Source organism: Pollicipes pollicipes, unplaced genomic scaffold (assembly GCF_011947565.3).
Source record: "Pollicipes pollicipes isolate AB1234 unplaced genomic scaffold, Ppol_2.1 Scaffold_7261;HRSCAF=8764_pilon_pilon_pilon, whole genome shotgun sequence".
Lineage (NCBI taxonomy): Eukaryota > Metazoa > Arthropoda > Thecostraca > Pollicipedomorpha > Pollicipedidae > Pollicipes > Pollicipes pollicipes.
In genome coordinates, this window is record NW_023597054.1 from 21925819 (window position 1) to 21944540 (window position 18722).

The following is an 18722-nucleotide window of genomic DNA, read 5'->3' on the forward strand; positions in this document are numbered from 1 at the left end:
GATCCATGATTCCAATTCGTGAGGGTACGTCACCGGTATCTTGACGTCTTGTGGAGCTAGACGCCCTGACGTGTCGAGCGCAACAACGGGCCACTTTGTTAATTAGGCCTGTTCATTGGTTTGCGGTATGCTGTCTCATCTTACCATTTTCGTTCGGGCCAAGTGACCCGCCGACACAAGATTGTTAGAAATGATCGGCTTGTGAAATTTACGAAAAATGTGATACAATTCATGACTCAAAGATGGGCCAATACACGAGCGCAAATGACGTTTGGCTAAGCGATCACGGCCAGCATCGCCACTGCCATCTCATGGCGAGTTGAGGTACTATAAGTGAGTGCTACGGTGACACTTCTGGACGGCGGGGCCATATGGCAGAGCCGCTACCAAACAGGAAAATACAACATAGCGATTAACAATACGGACCCACGGCAGGCCCCCCCTGTTATTACAATTTCGAACCTGGATAATGAAGGAACACTATCACTTTCTTAACATAACGCTTGTTTCCGCATAAATCCCTTTACGGTTACTGATTGCATTGCAAGCGTTGTTTGCATCGAGTTAGAAACCCACCATTCTGCCGGGTGCGGACCCCAATTGAGGGACATGACAATCAGGTCGCCGCAAAGCTAAACATGCGGTTTAACGTCAGTGGACGTGCACATGCTAGCAACTCCTAAAAATGCAATCCTTCGAACGCAAGGTGACAAACCACGCACGCCGCACGGTGCTCCCGAGGAACAGGATGGTAATGTTCGTGCTGTAAAGCACTGGATAAGTGGCCGCATGGCGAAGGTGGGGGTAGAGCAGGCAGTCAACCCACACCCCTTAAAAAATAGCATTCGGACGTGACTTGGCAAGAAACGGAATAAAGCGCGAATTTGGCGCAATTTTTCTGGGGATCCACTGACTTACGAGGGAAGAACTTTGAGTTGGCGAGAGCAGTCAGGGACGATGCAGGGGGTTACAGCGGCAGTATTCTTTCTCCTATTCGATCTTCGGCACGGAGTTCAGCGCGCATCCCGTGGCGTTGCATGGAAGAAGCCCACAAAAAATCGCGTCCCTAAACAAGCCATCACGTAAAGATTCACTTTCTGTGTCGTCGCGTTTGTGCCTATTGCTTCAAGGTGTCCAATGCTGTGCTACAGGCGCCCGTAAAATAAAATTCCATCATTTTGTACCATCATGATGGGAACACTTTATTTACCCCGGTCGCAAGTCAATACATCATCACTCACGGTAGCACCATCAACCATCATCCATCAATACATCGACCATCATCATCATCGTCATCAAATATCCCCAATACCATGACGGCATCCGCACAGTCGCAAACAAAACGGTCGCATAACGATACAACACGTACCGTAATCAGGGACCACCACTGCCATCGACGCACGCATCACCGGCGCTACGACGCGCTGGCGCCGTACAGCACCTTGCCCCGGATTTTCTTGGGGTTGAGGCCGAACGCCTCGAGCCTGGCGTCCGACATCGACAGTACCATGGCAGCCTGAGTGCCCTCCTTCGGTCGCTGTTTCCATTTCCGCTGTCCGCCCAGCTTGTGCTTTGTCCTGTCGGCCCCTTCTGCGGGCGCCCCCACAGCACCATGCTTCTTTTTCAAGGGCTTCTCGCCACGTTGCCTGAGTTCCGGTTCATCAGACACGGCTTCTGGTGCTACTCCGTCACCAGCACAACCGTCGCCTTTCTTACGTTTTCGTTTACGCGCCGGACTTGCGTGTGAGCCATTCTCACAGGCAGCCGCAGGGAGACTAGGTGTATCCTCACACGCGTGCTTATGCGATCTCTTTTTCTTCTTTGGCGCTTGCTCTTCGTCGAGCTCCTCGGTACTACCGGCTAACACTAAGGCCTCCGAAGATCTCCTTTCGCGTTTCTTCGACCTTTTCCTTGCAACATCTGTGTTCTCTCCCACGTCGTTTCCATTCCCTGTTGAAAGGCCCGGCAATATTTCCTGCTGGGAGGCAGCTTCTTCATCCTTTTCCTTCTTTCTACTCTTCTTTTTCCGCTTTCGTGATTCCTGCGCATCCGGTTGCTGACCGGGATCTTCCGCACATCTGTCATCAGATGCAGTGGAACCGTCGGCGGCCGTAGCCACTCTATGCAGCTCCAGTCGCTCGTGTTGGTTTGATTCATCTGCCATCTCCTTCTCCTTCTTCTTTCGCTTTTTCTTCTTTTTTCTTTTGCGGCTCATATGTTTCCGGGTCTTCTTCAGGTTCGCCATCCCTGAGACAACACAAAAGCTGTTAGCTGCAACGCGAGCCATTCGCAAAGTTGCCCAAGTTCGTCAGTTTGCCATTCCCTCATCTGGTAAGCTGGAAGGAATCAGTGATAACAATAACAGAATCAGCGGACGCTGGTGAAAATGATCATCTCTAAAACCCTGCAAATCCAAGAAATAATTGGCTAACTTACATTTAACAGCAGCAATGCAAGCAGCAATTTCTTCAATGTGGCAGCCAATCACTGAGCACGAAGAGCTTTCGAACACGTTCGGGAAACGCCAATTATGGATACCGATTGTTGGCCGATTATGAAGAGGCCAAATCGCATTTCACCCCAAAAATACGAGAGATAATGTCAAGTACTATAAACAATAACCACACAGAACAAACTTCTCTTACTTTCTGAACAGACTCTGCAGTATCTTTTGCTTGTAAGCGAGATTCGAGGCCTTCGCTTTGTACTTCTTGACGTCTAGCAGTTCCTCCTCATCACGTCGGTACTGGACATCCTCTTCACTGATACCCACCGGTTCAGGTCTTTCTCGTCCGCCATCAGAATCTGGACAGATACAGGCACCATTCGTCTACATGTTCCATGCATACAGTGAAGGGCACCACCAAGCCCCACGGAAAGGACGTAGCAATTTCCACCAAATGTAGGCCCAGCATTACCCGCCACTGGCTCTTTCAAGTCACATTTATCTATGCTCGGGCAAAAAGCCTTTACTCTGCCCTTCCCACAGCAAAGTGTAAGGAATATTCAAGTACCCATTATATCCCTCTTCTCGGCTCGATGGCACTCGCCGCCTGGTATTTACCCACTCGGCGGCGGCCCAAATCCATAAGGAGCAGCGCCCCGCCCACCCCCTCCATGCCCCCCCTCCCCCCCCCCCACCCCAGACACTGACCTCAGTGGCGTCCAGGCCGAAGTCATTGGCTGCAACCTGGCTGGTATTGGAACGGATGCGGGTTTGAGCGCCTCATCCAGCCGGTAGTACTGGTCAATGTACTCGGCCAGCGCCTGGTCGCCTCCCGGTTGGAAGCGCGGCTTGGGGCGGCGCAGCATCTCGGCCAGCTTGCCGCGCCGCTTCTTCCGGCCGCGTCCCGTCGCCTCCAGCAGCTGGCGCTGCGTGGCAGCCCGACCGTCGTACTCACAGTCCATCTGGTGGCATTCGCGACACGCGGTCAAAAGAGTTCACTGGTGTCCGGCCGACCCGCAGCGCATTGTGCCAGCGACAGCCGCTTGAATGTGGGGAGTCTGATCAATCAACTCAGAACTGGTCTCTTAACGAAAGCCGCATACATGGCTCAACTAGTCGCATGTGTAAAAAAGCGAGCAGCCTCATAGTTTCACTTTTCTTTATGATCCAATGCACTACGCAATTTAATTTTGTTAAAAGCATGGCTTCCACAGATACCCGTCCAGCCTCCCTCCCCCTCCCCCCCCCCCCAAATAAGACCTCGACAGATGCATCAATATCCACGAGGCTGCATCCTACAGCTCCAGAGGCAACACAAACGCAGCAACCACATGTGTAACAGCCAGTGACCAGGCGCGGTGCCGGGGCCTCACCACAAAGCCGGGCTGCTCGCAGGCAGGCGCGGCCGTGTCTTGGTGGGTAGGAGCGGCCGGCTCTCCAGCGTCCTCGGTGGCCGGATCCCAGTTGTCCCAGTCCTCTGACGGACACGGCAGCCCGTTAGCAGAGCAGAGGAGCAGCTCACTCTTCTAGCCATCAGCTCGATTTCTGACGCTTATAAACAGCCTCGACAGCTCAATGCCACACGAAGACTGGCACCGCTTGCATCACACCAAAGCAGGCAGGGTTCGTGCAAATGGCTACGCAGATGCAAATGGCTACGCAGAACACATCCGTCGCGAACAGACGCCGTCCTGGTAAAGCTTCAACTTCAATTTCGCCTGCGACGGCTAATGTTTGAGAGCACCGGGAACCATCGTACGCTTACCGTCGTCGTCAAAGACTGGCTTTTCCTCGTCGTTTTCTGCGCCGTAGTAGTAATCCTCCCCAAACATTTCTTGCATCTTTTTGTCATGACTATCAGGATCAAAGTCGGTATCCAGGTCGTTTGCCTGTGGTGGAAACTCGGTGTTATACTCACTTATTAAGATGCGTAAGTCACAACAAGGTGCAAGTAACCAATGCAGTTGACGCGCCTTTAACACCCAATAACTCACAATATCCGCCTGTGCATATCAATTACGCCACACATCCGACAATACAGACATTCATAACCGCATGCATCGACCCGTCAACACTGACGCCGACACGGAGCAAGCGTCGATTAAAAAGAGTCTTCATTATTTGTATGGGGTTTTGGATGGAAATAGCCATCTTGAAGATCATTCAATGCAAAACACAGCCTTGCCTTTCGTAAGACCTAAACCCCTCTAATTTCTGAGTTACACACCAGCGAAGATGTGCAGAATACTTCTGGTAACCTATTTCAAGGCCATCCAGGCATCTGTGACCCCACAACAACGTCCTTCAAATCCTGTTTCTCCATTAGCCAAGCGGCGATCGAGGCCGAGCAAAATATAATTATCGAGTCATTCATGCCTGGCGTTCGCGAGCACGATTTCCTAATATAACGGTCGTCGATTGGTTCTCAATCAATGTTGTGCAAGGTACGATGACGTTATCAAGCAATGACGTATTGAGGGGCGTCTTTACTAACCAGAGAAAATGTACCGTCTGTAGCAGTCTTTTCCGCTTAAAAAATGCGCCAATAGCTATAAATGAGCTTATGCCATCATTTCTGATGCTGGCTTCAAGATCTTCAAATGCGGAATATTACGTTAACAGGTTTCACGTTAACAAGATAAGCTTCAAATAAGCACTAGCTTCTCTTCTTTCTTAAACTAAAAAGATGTAATGGCGCGTCCATACCTCGAAAGGCAGCTCAGCATTCCCGACAACCTCTTTCAGTGTTTCCAGCTTTTCTAAAATTTCCTTCCTTTTCAGCGTTTTTAAACGCTTGAGTTCTTCCTCTTTCCTCTTCTTCTCTTCCTCTTTCTTCAGCTTCTTTTCTTCGCGGCCATGTTTGCGTCGCTCGTCCTTCTTCCTCAGGGAGTTTTTTATAGTGCGAGGATATCGCTTGACCTGTAGACGAACGGTTCCGTGAAGCTGCGACGCATTCCGGACTAAGTGGCATACACGAGCGAGACTGACGCAAATTGGTTAACAATATATTGAAACGGAAATCAATTTGACAATAACTGTGCCCAATGAAATACATTTTAAGAAAACGTAGGTGCAGCCGATTGGAGTGATAATCGAAAACAGACCTGCTGAAGCGATATTAAGGGCTAAATAACCAACAATTCAACAGCAACAACGAGGGCTAAATCACATACTGACGATAGGGCCTATTAGCCAAGCATCCAATGTAAAAGGCAGCATTATTAAAAAATAAATATTCTAAGCGTAGCATTCATTTCGGCCGACTGGAATTCCATTCTTTTAACAATTCCATACATATGCAGATACAATTTTGAGAAAATTTGCTTGATATATTGTTCATCGAGAGCCACAGTTCAATTGCGTTGGTAAGGTCTTCAGGTTGACACCACCAATTACAACCCTCCGGCCTCATTCACGAATATTTCTGCAAACTACCTACACGCTCTTCTCCAGGAAAATCACCCTTGCCTCTACGTGTCCAGAACGCGGCAGCCCGCTAAGGTACACACGAATGGCCCCACCAACATCCCAACCAGACCAGACATGAGGAATATGATCCGAAGATCGGTACCAATGACGTCAACAGAAGGCGACGACTTCGAATCCTGGATCATACTGGATCCTTCTGCTATTGTTTCCATAAAAGGCACGTTGCCAAAATATCAACCCATTATATATCTCCATTCTCTTGTTTTCCGAGAAATGAGGCTGGCTGCTCATTGGAATGACTGCTAAACGCGTTGTAGGACAGTCCCTCTCTAACATTTAAAATCGTTCGATAAGCTCTATTGGTCTATGGATCTTATTACAGCTAAGCTCAGACAGGTCAGGTGGTGCAAGATTATTACCAAGGATGGGTGCGGAACCTCGGGCAGGCCAACCTCGATGGGCGTTTAAGGCTTTTTGTGTGTTATATTATATTATACTATATATATGTATATATATATATACTCAATATTTCTGGCTAGCACGACAACGTAGGTGGTAAATGCAGTTTTGTCGTCCCCCTCACATTCAGACACTCAAAGGAACTACACGAAGACCGACGCACTCAACACCAACCAACCACTCACTTCATGGCCGAAGTCGACATGCCTCACGGCCAGTGAGCGCGGTCGGTTAACACTACCAATGGCGTCATGGCCTGGTGTTACGCGGCTGGCAGACCAACCAATGGCAAATACCAGGACTTACTCTTCGCCGACTCCTCGGGCGAAACTTAACTTTGGACAGCACCCAGAGAACTCCGAGTCATTGCTTCGTGCTGACGGAGTCAAATACCCCACTAGCAAGATACCAAGGCACGATATTTTGAGTTCTCCTGCTTTAACTGTTGACCTGATTTCGGGAAACCAATTTAACGGGTCAAAAGAACGGTCAAAAACGATAGAAAATATTATTCCAATGCCACATTGACAAGGCTATGGACATTAGGTAGCACGTCTTCTCAGCCCACTCGCCAAACACACCATATATGATGAGCTCTAGACTCACACTCCCTGTTACGGATGCACGGAGTCATACTCACAAACTCCTGATCGGGCTCTTCAAACCTGAAGTTGAACTTGTGCTCGAACTGCTCTTGCTGTCCAAGGGTGCGCTCGTCTTCAGAGAGGTCCCCATCCGAGTCATGCACCACCTCCTCGTAACTGGGCACATACGAGTCGTCGCCCTCCTCCAGGTACCTACCCGAAACATATTTTTAGGTGAACTGCTTGGCTGGGAATTGGGTGGACCGACTACGGCATCGCGCCAGGGGTGGTTACACCTTTGTCCATGCAATATGCCACTCACTATCATCTGCTGAAAAAAAATGAACAGATCACCACACATGGAACTCAAGCACTTGGAACACATGGAACACATGGAACACAAGAACAAAGCTACGGTCGCTGGCATGAACATTACTCACCGCTTACTGAGGATGTAGTCACGAAGAAACGCTTCATCCGTGTCAATCTTTGGATTTGACCACGCCTTTTTCAGACCTTTGAGGCCACGCTCAATATTTCTATCGTTCACCGAAGCCTTCTGCCCTTTCAGCCACACTTTGTACTGCTCATCGTCTTCTTCCTGCCGGAAAGAGAACACGTTGAACGAGCGTTATCAGGCACTACCACAAGATAAAGTAAAGATGCTTATTGACGTCATTTGGGGTTTTGAGCTTTTTCGGACGGCAATCGCTTGATCTTTTCACCGTGAAGCTGTCGAGGGAGATGGGGTTACTTTGATGAATATTGTCATAGCATGACGTAGGATGATGTGAATTATCGTGGCATGAAGATTATGAACTATACGATACACGAACCCGCCAAAATAAGCCATTTTCGACATCAAAACTCACTTCAGTCAGGCCGGGACCACATCATGTTAAGCACATTTGATATCACCTGACACTTAAGTCTGACTTTGAAATGTGTGCACGGCATATAAGGGAACTAATGCCTTACACGAAGGGCAGTGCACACCCTTCTGAGGTAAATCTACGGGTTCGACTTTGTGCCTTGACTGGCAAGAGCAACCTTCCAATATGCCATGATGCATCTTCCCGACGCAAAATGGACCCGGATCTGTTCCCTCTCTGACGTCGAAGGCAGGCTAAAGGATCTCGCCATTGGCATAGGATCGTCTGCCTTGAATCGTCGGTTGACTGTCTAAGTGCTCGCCCCATGACGCTTCGTGTCAACTGTTCCAGGCGCGCCGAGACGGCTATGTTCCTGGCGCGCCGGGATGGTTATTGTTAAGAGCCCGGACCATTCAGCCACTTCTTTCCACGGCAGTGTTACCACGACTGGTGACAGCAGGCTGAAACCCTGTCCCCGCCGGCCATTACCGGTTATAGCCGTCCGGCAGAAATTGCTGGTGGCAACAGCTGGCAGCAGCCAGCAAAAAACCATGCGGGGGGATTGCGGATTACGGCATGGCACCCGATATCGAAATCCTGTGTGTGTAAGGTACCAGCTTAACAGGAGGATGTCTAGTCGAATTGAGACTTTCCACTGTGTACGTAGGATTGAAGGGAAATTCGATTCATATCGATTGGCATCATTGGTTTCTAAAAACTCGCCTCCACTGCCGATATGTTTCAAGTGGCCCGAATTTTTGCTGGAAGATCAGATTAATCGGGTGACTCTAAATCATGCATTACTTACTAAACATATCGATATTATTTGGAACTTATCGTTCGCTCCAGCGAATGGCCTTTCAAGCATGTTGCTTGTCAGCGCTGACAGCAGCCTGCAAACGTAGCGATAGCTGCGTCCATTGCGTTAATGGTATATTCGTTTATAATCAGCTGGGGGCTGGATGTGTGGACGGTTGCGGCCGTCTAGTGAGCCCGGTCACTCGACACCCACTGCGATTGATTCATGTCGGTCCGCTATATACTGAGATGCGGCCTAAGTCGTGCGTCGTGTCAATCGGCTGCACCAGGCGTCCGGCAAATGTGATTGCCCTCGGTTATCTTGCCAGCGGCCATAAGCGTTACGCGCCCAGCCACAGTGCGTGCTCTCAACCTTAAACACATCAAAAGTAGCTTCCCTGTGTGCGGTAATGCCACATAAATTTGGCCGCCGGTATCTCTTTTTGTATCTCACTGGTTTTTCATTTCCCTTCCAAATATTGGCACACAACGAACAAAAATAAAAACAATAACGAGATCGTTACTACAAAATATCTTAATTATGGACTTTGGCGCAAGCTCTGTACATCCACGTGGACATAGACGAGAATTCGGACTATCCACGATGGACTCTATTCAAGTCAATCGGCGCTCCATTAAAACGGGGCGTCACTGGTTGCAAGTGAAAACACACATACACACAGCTCACAAACACACACATGAAGGCTGGTTATAGGCACTTTCCAACCTAAGGTAGACAGAGCCAAACGGAAAGCAACAGTGAGCTTTTCTTAGCGATACCTCGCGATTAATACTTTTCTTTGTTGTTCGATAACTGGCCCATTATGCCAGGTCCAAAGTTAAATTTTCCTGAAAACCAAACTTCTCTGCTTTACGTGCGCGTATGTGCTAGACCTGTCATGTAATGATACAAAACCTAGAATGGCGTGTTACTTGTTCACTTCTTAGTACAATGGTGTGTACTTTTACGTGTTTTAAGCCTTTATTCATGACGCCTGGCTCCGTTCCTGTAACGGTGTCGGCCGGCCGTGCGCGGCCCGCAGGAACGTCGGTTGTCGACCGCCTCCCGCGCCGGCCGTGGGTCGCCGCGCAGTGCTCCACAGTCAGGTGAACACGAGTGTTATATGTGGAGCAGTGACGACGCCACTAGCCAGTCCTGGGTGGAGAGAAAGGCAGCGGGGGGGGGGGGGAGGGGGAGTACAAAAGCCGAGGTTTATACTGTTATTGGACGAAGGCTGAAAGAAACAGCTCTTTTCGGTTTATTTCGGCGAATGTTGTTATGCCCATCCTCATTACGGGCTGCGCTGTGCTGTATGTTCCTCTTCTTTTCTGTCCTGTCCTGTCCTGTCCTGTCCTGTCCTGTCCTGTCCTGTCCTGTCCTGTCCTGTCCTGTCCTGTCCTGTCCTGTCCTGTCCTGTCCATCCAGTCCTGTCCTGTCCTGTCCTGTCCTGTCCTGTCCTGTCCTGTCCTGTCCTGTCTTGTCCTGTCCTGTCATCTCCCACCCTATCCTGATTCACCATGTGTTCTGTTCTGCAGTCATCTCCTGCTCTGCGACATCATCTTCCCCTCTTTCCTTGTCTACCTTGTCATCTATCACCCTGCCTGCGGGTGCTACCTGTCTTGTCCTGTCCTGTTTCTTCCTATCCTCCACATTCTGTCTTTTGGCTGCCATGCCACGCCCAGTAAGGGTGGAACCTCTATAGAGATTGAGAGACGGAAAACAATGCATGGGTTGACGGCGGTTGCGTGAAAACGTCTGGGGGTACTCTGGACACCAATCTGGAGTTTGACCTTGTTTGAACGCTTTTTGAACGGAAACTACTTAAGCGCTAAAACCCTGTAGTTTCTAAGCTACCACACCAGCGAAGATGCGAAGACTATTTCAAGGCTAACCAGACATCCATGGCCCCACAATAACGTTGTTCAAATTCTGTGCCTCCACTGGCCAGGCGGCGTTTATGGTCGATAACAATATAATTATAGGATCGTATATATCTGGCGTTCGTGAGCACGATTTCCAGATATAGCAATCGGCAACTGACTCTTAACTAACATTGTGCAAGCTAGGTAAAACATATTACGGAAATCAGGCTAATCCGGACAGGCAGCACCTAACGATACTTGGTCCAGCACCTATCAAGCACCGCCGCGGGCCACCTCTGGAGCGATGAAGACTACAAGCGGGTGCTGTCATACAAGCGTGGGGTTGCAGGACTACGGGTGGGCGGTCATAAAAACGCTCCATGATGCAATCAAACGATAACGCATTCTGTATCTATCTGCATGATGTTACACCAAAGTCCGAGCGACTGCGCGACGAATCCACACACAAGCCACAAGCAATTATCGCAGCCCGTAGGTTCATATGACTAGGTTTTCTATTTTTTTATATTAGCAACTGACACCCCAAACACCTGATCAGAAACACAATTTGCTGCCACAAAAGATATAGACCGAAAGCTGCCTCAAGCGGGCGTGCAAACGCATCTGTCTGCCGTTCATCCGCCACGGCCTCACCATGATAATGAACGGCGTCCTGCACAAGGGCGTTATCAACACCCGAGCCACCAGAACCAACCAGACCCAGGCGGAGTCAGCCGATCAGGTCAGCTCTCCGGCCACCACCGACCCCCAACCCGGCGGGCGGAGGCCGAAGCTGCACCGCCTACCACAGCTGGCTCGTCCGACCACTGCCACAGCGTCGACGTCGACTGCATGACGGCCTGGCGGCCCTGCACTACTCGTTTTCGAGTCGTTTTCACCAGGCGGATGTGCCTTGGCGTAAAACGCAAACATTTTCGCGGACGCTGCTGGCGTTCTAAACATACCACTCAGCCCCAAGTTGTCCGGCAGACAAGTTGTCTCTGCCTATGCCCGTTGTGCGAGATACTTTGCTGGGCCGGCGGCGTCCAATACTTTTTGAAAAGTCAACGTAACGCGGCAACGAGATGTAACTAAATTTAGACTTAAGCAAACTCGATGAAACTATAATGAAAACACACTGGAAACAGTATTGAATAACTCAGACGTCATTTCAATACATCTTCATCAAATACACAGCTGTAACATTTGGTTCGTCTTTCAGTCGTTCAGAGAAGCAATCAAATAACTGAACGTGTGTCCAACGTTTGGCGTCCCGCAAGTTCTTCAAGTTCAAGAGGCTAAGCATTCCTTCCTTTCTTTCGCCTTTTGGGCCCCACATTTTGCTTGCGTGATTACGAACGTGACGACGAATGTGGGCATTGTCGCAATGCTGCCGGTAATTGTAGGTGTTATTCTATTAATTTCATGAAGTGCGCAAAAGTTCGATATTGGCGTAACCGAAAGTTCGAGCCAAATACGAAAGAATCAAATACAAGGGGGTGCTAGCCGTACCTTTTCGGCAGCAGGTTTTTGCCTTTTCTGCAGAAGGCTTCCAGCAAAGCCAGTCGCGTTTTCATCGTCTGAATCTTCAAGCAGCGACCGAAAGCCAGCCTTGATGTCCTCTTGCTCCTCTATGTACGACTTTTCTGCCGAGACGCCGGACGAGTGCGGTTCACCTGTGGAACGGGGAACAACACCACGCCATAAATGATTAGCAGAAAATGCAACAGCACTGCAAATGCAGTGAAACATCCCTACCCAGCACGGCTACAAATACATCGCAAACATCCCGGTGACGTAGGAAGAGGTTGGTGCCTCCAACAATTCACACACAAATCTGGAGACATTTTCTCATCATGCAGCTAAGGTAAAGGAAAACCTCAAAAGTTAAACAGAACAATCCGAAAATGCTAGACACAGCCATAGGAGATACAAATGAATAAAGACCAAGATTGAACTCGAAATGGGTAGATATTAAACCATTAACCCCTGTGTTGTTCCATCTGAATCATAACATGATATAACATAACTGACATCACATAACTTATGGCATGTTTACCTTGATCATGCTGCACTCCTCCAGTCTTCAGGAACATTTCCCTCTCATAATCTCTCAAAAACATGGGTTTGTGCTTTGTCTTCTTTTTGCTGCTTGCAGTTTGTCCCTGTTCACTATTCTCCTTGAAGAACCTCTTATCAGGGTCATAAATATCAGGATCATTTCCTTTCAACTTCGAAAGTGTTTCAAAGAACTGCTTCTCCACTTGTGGTGTGATCTCCTGATAAACAAAGGACACAAGCTGTAAAGCTTACCAATGTCACACATGATAATGAGCATAATTCGAGGAGCACATCTTTGTGTACAACTAGCATGCTACTCACCTGTTCCTAATGGTAGATCAATGGCAGATCCAAGAATGCTAGTGGGCCATGGGCTTAAACTGATGATGATTTGGGCTTTGGATTGTGCTGGCTATAATGGTCCTATGGGGCCCATATGGGCCCCATAGGACCATTATATATATATATATATATATATATATATATATATATATATATATATAATATATCAGCTGGTGGGAATGTATGTGTGTTTGTAATACCATGATGGCTGGTACATATCTGAGTTTAATCAACTCAAACTTGGGTGGTAGACCTCCACTAACATATATATTAGGCCATGTCATTATATAATTCATTGCAGGCTGCATGTTTGGCAGTTGAAGGTCAGCATGAATTGACCTACAACTAATTTTTCTCACTACAATTTGGAATAGTTGTTGCAAACTAATGTGTATATCTGCATTCTGCTGGACTGAAGACTAAAAACTTTTTGTATGTACTACTTTTATTCAAAGTAGCTAATGCCTGTGGCCTTTAGCTGGCTGGGATTGTAACAAGCTGGTCAGAAACTGTCCTAAAAGTGACATTGTAACATGCTCAGCTTTGCATGGATCACTCTTGCTTAAAAGGTGACTTGCAGTCTTGGAAATAACCAGCAATTTTGGCCACCATCCCTTGTTCTCACTTAGTTTATATATATACATGTTCATGCTCAATACATGCTCAATGTTCCATGTGAATATTGTTGATATCCATCAGGACTCATGTGCATGTTCATAACTGCTTATCTCAAAAATGCCTAAAAAAAATAAGGTGACTAGCAGATACTAACTTTCTCAAGAAGGATGGCAAGGATGCTTGCTTGCTGCAAAATTCAAACAAAGCTCTGTTTTATCATAGTATTGCATTATCATTACACACATTTTCCTGCCATTGCACTTAAATTTCATACACACAGGGTTTACAAAACAAAATGTGGTAAATGATTTGAGCATGTACTGATGGGCTCCCTGATGAGCAATACAAGGAAAAGGGGTAAGTGTCCAGAGAATTGGTAGTAATCTAACAGTTTCTCTGTTTGTGAGCTTTCTTTCTCTTTGTGAGTTTGTTTGCTCTCTCTAGTGACACCACCTACACAGAATACTTGCATATCCCTGCCCTCCACTGAAAACATCAAAATGGATCTCACAACTGTGTTTTAAGCTGAGGGATTAGCTGTTGACATTTTCTCTAACTGGACATATTTATGCCAGGCTACATACCTTTGCAATTTGCTATTCAAAAGGGGAATGAGGCATCAAAAGGGCCAGCATCAATTATACCTACATCAGAGGTGCAGCAACTTGAAGAAGGCAAAATGATATGAAGCTTCTAATTAATAACTGCAGATTCAAATCTTATTTGTATGGACAGGTTGAAAAGCTGCTCATCTACATCTTTCTGGATCCCCACATCAGCTGTACTAGCATCACATTTTCCAATAGTAAATCAACCAATCTGGCATGTCCCAAGCTGGGTAAGCCACAAAATTAGCTGAACAAGTCACTCCCAGAGTCTGGTACATGGTCACATTTTATGCAACATTCCATAAATAGCATTACAGGTCAACATCAAGGCTCACCTCAGCATCTTCATCTTCAGAAGATGATGAAGATTCATTCCCTTCTTTGCCATTGTCCAGGGCCATGTCCTTGCCATATTTGGCTTGTACTGAAAACCAAGAGGCATTATTAAGCCAGTGCTGCCTTCTGGTCACAACAAGCAGCTTATATTGGGTGATCACATATACTTTTAAAATGAGCTCATTCCCATTATAATTCTCTGTGGCAATGGCTTTCAAATGCATCATATATGACATACAACAAATTGTAATACAAGCAAGATAACACAAACACAATTAACAAATGGAAATACCAGCTGTGACTGGCCCCACTCATATTCTTAAGAAGCCTGGGCCCGCATGACTTCCCATCCCCTACCAAGCCTAAAAACCAGTCCCAAAGCCTTCCAGAACACCATTTTGTCCTGACTAGCCACACTCTGACTTGATTCCTGACTAGCTTTTAGAGCTACACTGGGTAGTGGGCACACTATTTCACATCTGACAGCTTGAACTAAAGACATGCAACCAGGCACAGGACCTTGTCAACCATCACCTATTGCAATGTAGTAATACACATCATACTCCAGCATACAACCTGGCATGCAAGAGGTGTAAAACATCACTGAATGTCTACATGCCAGCTTATTTTTGCTAAGTCACCCTCCAATCAGATCAAAGCATCTGAAGTGTCTGTTTCAGTATGAGTAATGTTCTGGAAGCAACAACTTGCAACTATCAGTGGGACATGCATATGAATAACATTTTACTGGATAATGACCATAGCACACAGTTACACCACATGAATCAGAAATGAAAGGCAACAGACAGCATCACCACCATGGTTATTGGTATGTTGCTGCGTATCATGGCTGCTCTGAACTACAGCAGCCAAAATTTGAGTACAGGATGTTGCTGGCATACAGGATGAACCCAGACTCTATGTGGTTGCAACACAGTACCTCATCCACAATACAGCCAACCACTGCCACTGCATGGGGCTACCTGAAATCATGGATAAGGAATGCGTAACTACATCTACCTCAAGTAGGAATGCACGGATTGCAACGGCAGCACACAGCTGACTCCACCAAGTTGCAGACCATTTTCTTGGGTCCCTCACTACTACTCACATTTTTGATACTCTTCTTTTTCCCTCCATGTATCATATTTTTTAGCGTACTCATTCCCTAGTCCGAAGCCCACTTCCGAGTCGGAGGACTCCCCATCAAATAACAACCGAGACATCCCCAGCCAGCACGTGCGCTGAGACCACGACGCCAATTAAACCACTCAAGGCCGTGTAAGGAAGGTAAGACCGTCCGGTGATCCTCGCTTCGTCTTCGCTTAACATGAGCCTGACGTCACTGGTGCTGAGACTTCAATGCGCGGCGTGTCGCTGGGTGCCGCATGTAATACTGATCGCGGACTGAACCATCAAAATATTCGTACGTAATGAACAATCCGTTAGCGAGAGCTGCTGAAGTAAAATTTTATGACGACCATGATATTGCACTTTGCAAGCCTAGGCTGCAGACTATTAACATGCAATGGCCTGAAAAGTAAAGACATACACATGAGACTTATTCGACATAGGGCGGTAGGAACATAGGGCTGTTTTCGTACCGATTATCAACAAACTGTTTGTGGCAGATGTATATTGCCACGAGCCGATTGCGTAAAATTTCACGACGAGTATGATGATCCACGTGACAACTGTTAGTGGCCGGCCTCTACAAGCACATCGATCTTACACGGCCTCACATACCATGATCGCGCTGCCGCCGGTGGTGCGAGTGAGTGGCGAGCGTGGCCAATCTGTTGTTTGCTGCTTTTTTGTGTTAGATGTGCCAGATGAGCATGCTCTGTCCGTGCCTATCTACATTTTCCCGTGCTCATTCTGTACCTGTCAACGGGGCCGGCCGTGCTCGGTCCGTACTTGCCTTCGTTCCGGCGGGCCCGGTCTACTACCTGCGAGGCCGGCGTGCTCGGTTCATACCTGTGCGCAGGGTCGACAGTGCTTAGTCCATATCCGTCTGTTTAGTCACTGTAAGTGTCGAGCCCCGTATGTCGCGTTCCTGAAACGTTCATGTGCGTTGCTATGTTTGATGTCAATGTGGCATGCAAATAGAAGCATGGATGGCCAAACAGAGATGCAGAACACGATATGTATCTGTGGCAACTTTCTTTTTAGCCACAACGACGTTAACTATGCAACTGACGAATCTCTTAGTTTCATGCGTGTGGCAACGCGCTTCAATAATCATATTTACTCCAACCCTGAACATAGTTTGTTTTGGCAGCATGTCGAAACACCAGAATAGCCGGCACACCCAGCCAAAGGGGCAAGTGGCAACAAAGGGATCCAAAGAAACAAGTGGGAACACGCACGTACGTTTGAACCTGGTCCACGGCTGGCTGACAAAAAAGAGTTTCCCGTGACTAGTACATTTCCCCGTAACACTGTGCTACTTGCCTCATGAAAAACAAATTTACGATCAAAGCTCATCGTAGTATGCTAGCCGGCTCCGGCATAGGCGCAGGGACAACAGAAGTTCTCCTAAGTGTGGGGGGGGGGGGGCGATAGCCATTTTGGTTACTTACTTCCATTCAAGCCTCATGATGTGAAGACTACATTTCAAGAAAGTTGGGGACTTATCCCCTTCCCAGTGGCCGTGCTCCTGCGTAGGCGTATTCACTTTCCACGGCTATTGAAGTCAAACGACTTCGCTGAACATAACTTCTCAAAGCACATGCTCATCCTTGCCATTTTATTCCGCCTGATTTGTTCGCGGATATACGCACATGCCTTTAGAAATCTCCATATGACTGGTAAGAAGACCAACCGATATTTAATCTGCGCATCTCCAACAGTCCTCGCGTGGAATTTGTCGCATTTTACGCTGATTGCACTTTACCGCTAAGCACATACGTTTGTAATTAGCACATCACCATACCCCCGCCCCCGTCATTACATTCTACGCATTCGGCCGCTGGTTGAAACGCATACGTTCAACAGTCTGTTTGCCATCGCTACGAACGCAGTCCGATATACTAGCCGCCCATCTCTGCAGCAGTTCTCGCGAGATGGTTTTCCATTTTTACGCCGATGTCATTGGGATGTTTAGCCGCTCGCGACGCTTCCAAAGCATATCGTACTTGACGCTTAATTCTACCCAGTTGGCACGATGGTCATATGCACCTGCCACAAACAGTTTGCTCATCATCGATATGAAGAAGCCTGATGGTCCGACCGTTTTACCTCGAATAATTAGCATGTATACGTTTACACTTCTCATGCCCTCGCATTATGCCCAACAGTTAGCGACACCGGCATGGAAAGCACATCAACATATTTGTCATTAAATTCCACGTAACCGCTTCGCTGGTTATATGAATCTCCCACTAAGAGTTTGCTCATTATCTGTTGGAAGACTTCCGGTGTTCTGGCTGCCCCACAGTGTACGCCCCACGGCTAGCGACCGCGCGGCATCGAAGTCTTGGCATCAGTGACATCACTGACCTGTACAAAGGCTGTGAAAATCTGACTCCGGGCAAAGCCGATGCATTGCAGGCGTATTTATTCCGGTAGGCCTAATAGCGCCAATGGTGGAGAAAATCTGCTGCGAAGCTAACCCCCCAACAGAAGCTGTCCCGCGGGGCTGCTTGAGCCGCGAAATACGAATATCCAATATCAGCCTGAGCCAAGGATAGCGAAAATGTGATCGTCATTCTACCTTAGCGACCGTTGCATTTAAAGAGCTATAACGTGTCTGATACAGCGTGCCAATTCAAAATTGTGCTGGACATAATCAGAAAGTCAATATCTACCCGCACGCGGAATTTCGAAAGAATTGAAGGAGTCCACGTTTGTATTGTGTTCTTTCATCTACATATGTATGTTTATATATATATATATATATATATATATATATATATATATATGCGGTGATGGGGCGTACGGGTCCCAGATTTTGTGCTCATGCCCAAAGATTAAACTGCACCTGTGCGCAAAATAAAATGCCAATCTGAAGAGTTTCCACAGTATCGAATATGGAACAGGGTGAAGGTAGTCAGGATGCAATAATTCCTGTCTTCGCGACCTCCGTATTCGAAGTGTCAGTATTTCCTTTCATACAGCGTACCGGTTCAAAGTTTTGTGTTCACCGTAATCAGCAGGTTAATGTCTACTAGCGTAGGGACTTTGGAAGGAATTGAAGGGGTCCGCCTTTTTTATTGCAATTGTCATATTAAGGTATCTGGTAATGGGGCGTACCGGTCCGAAATTTTGTGCTCGTCGTGCTCAGACTGCGCCTACCTATTCCAAC

The 18722-nt window shown here is 47.6% G+C and overlaps 1 pseudogene; it reads right to left on the reverse strand.

The window, feature by feature from the left end:
• Positions 1-1182: 1182 nt before the first annotated feature.
• On the reverse strand, positions 1183-15665 carry LOC119111179 (protein KRI1 homolog; annotated as a pseudogene).
• Between the last annotated feature and the right edge of the window lie 3057 nt (positions 15666-18722).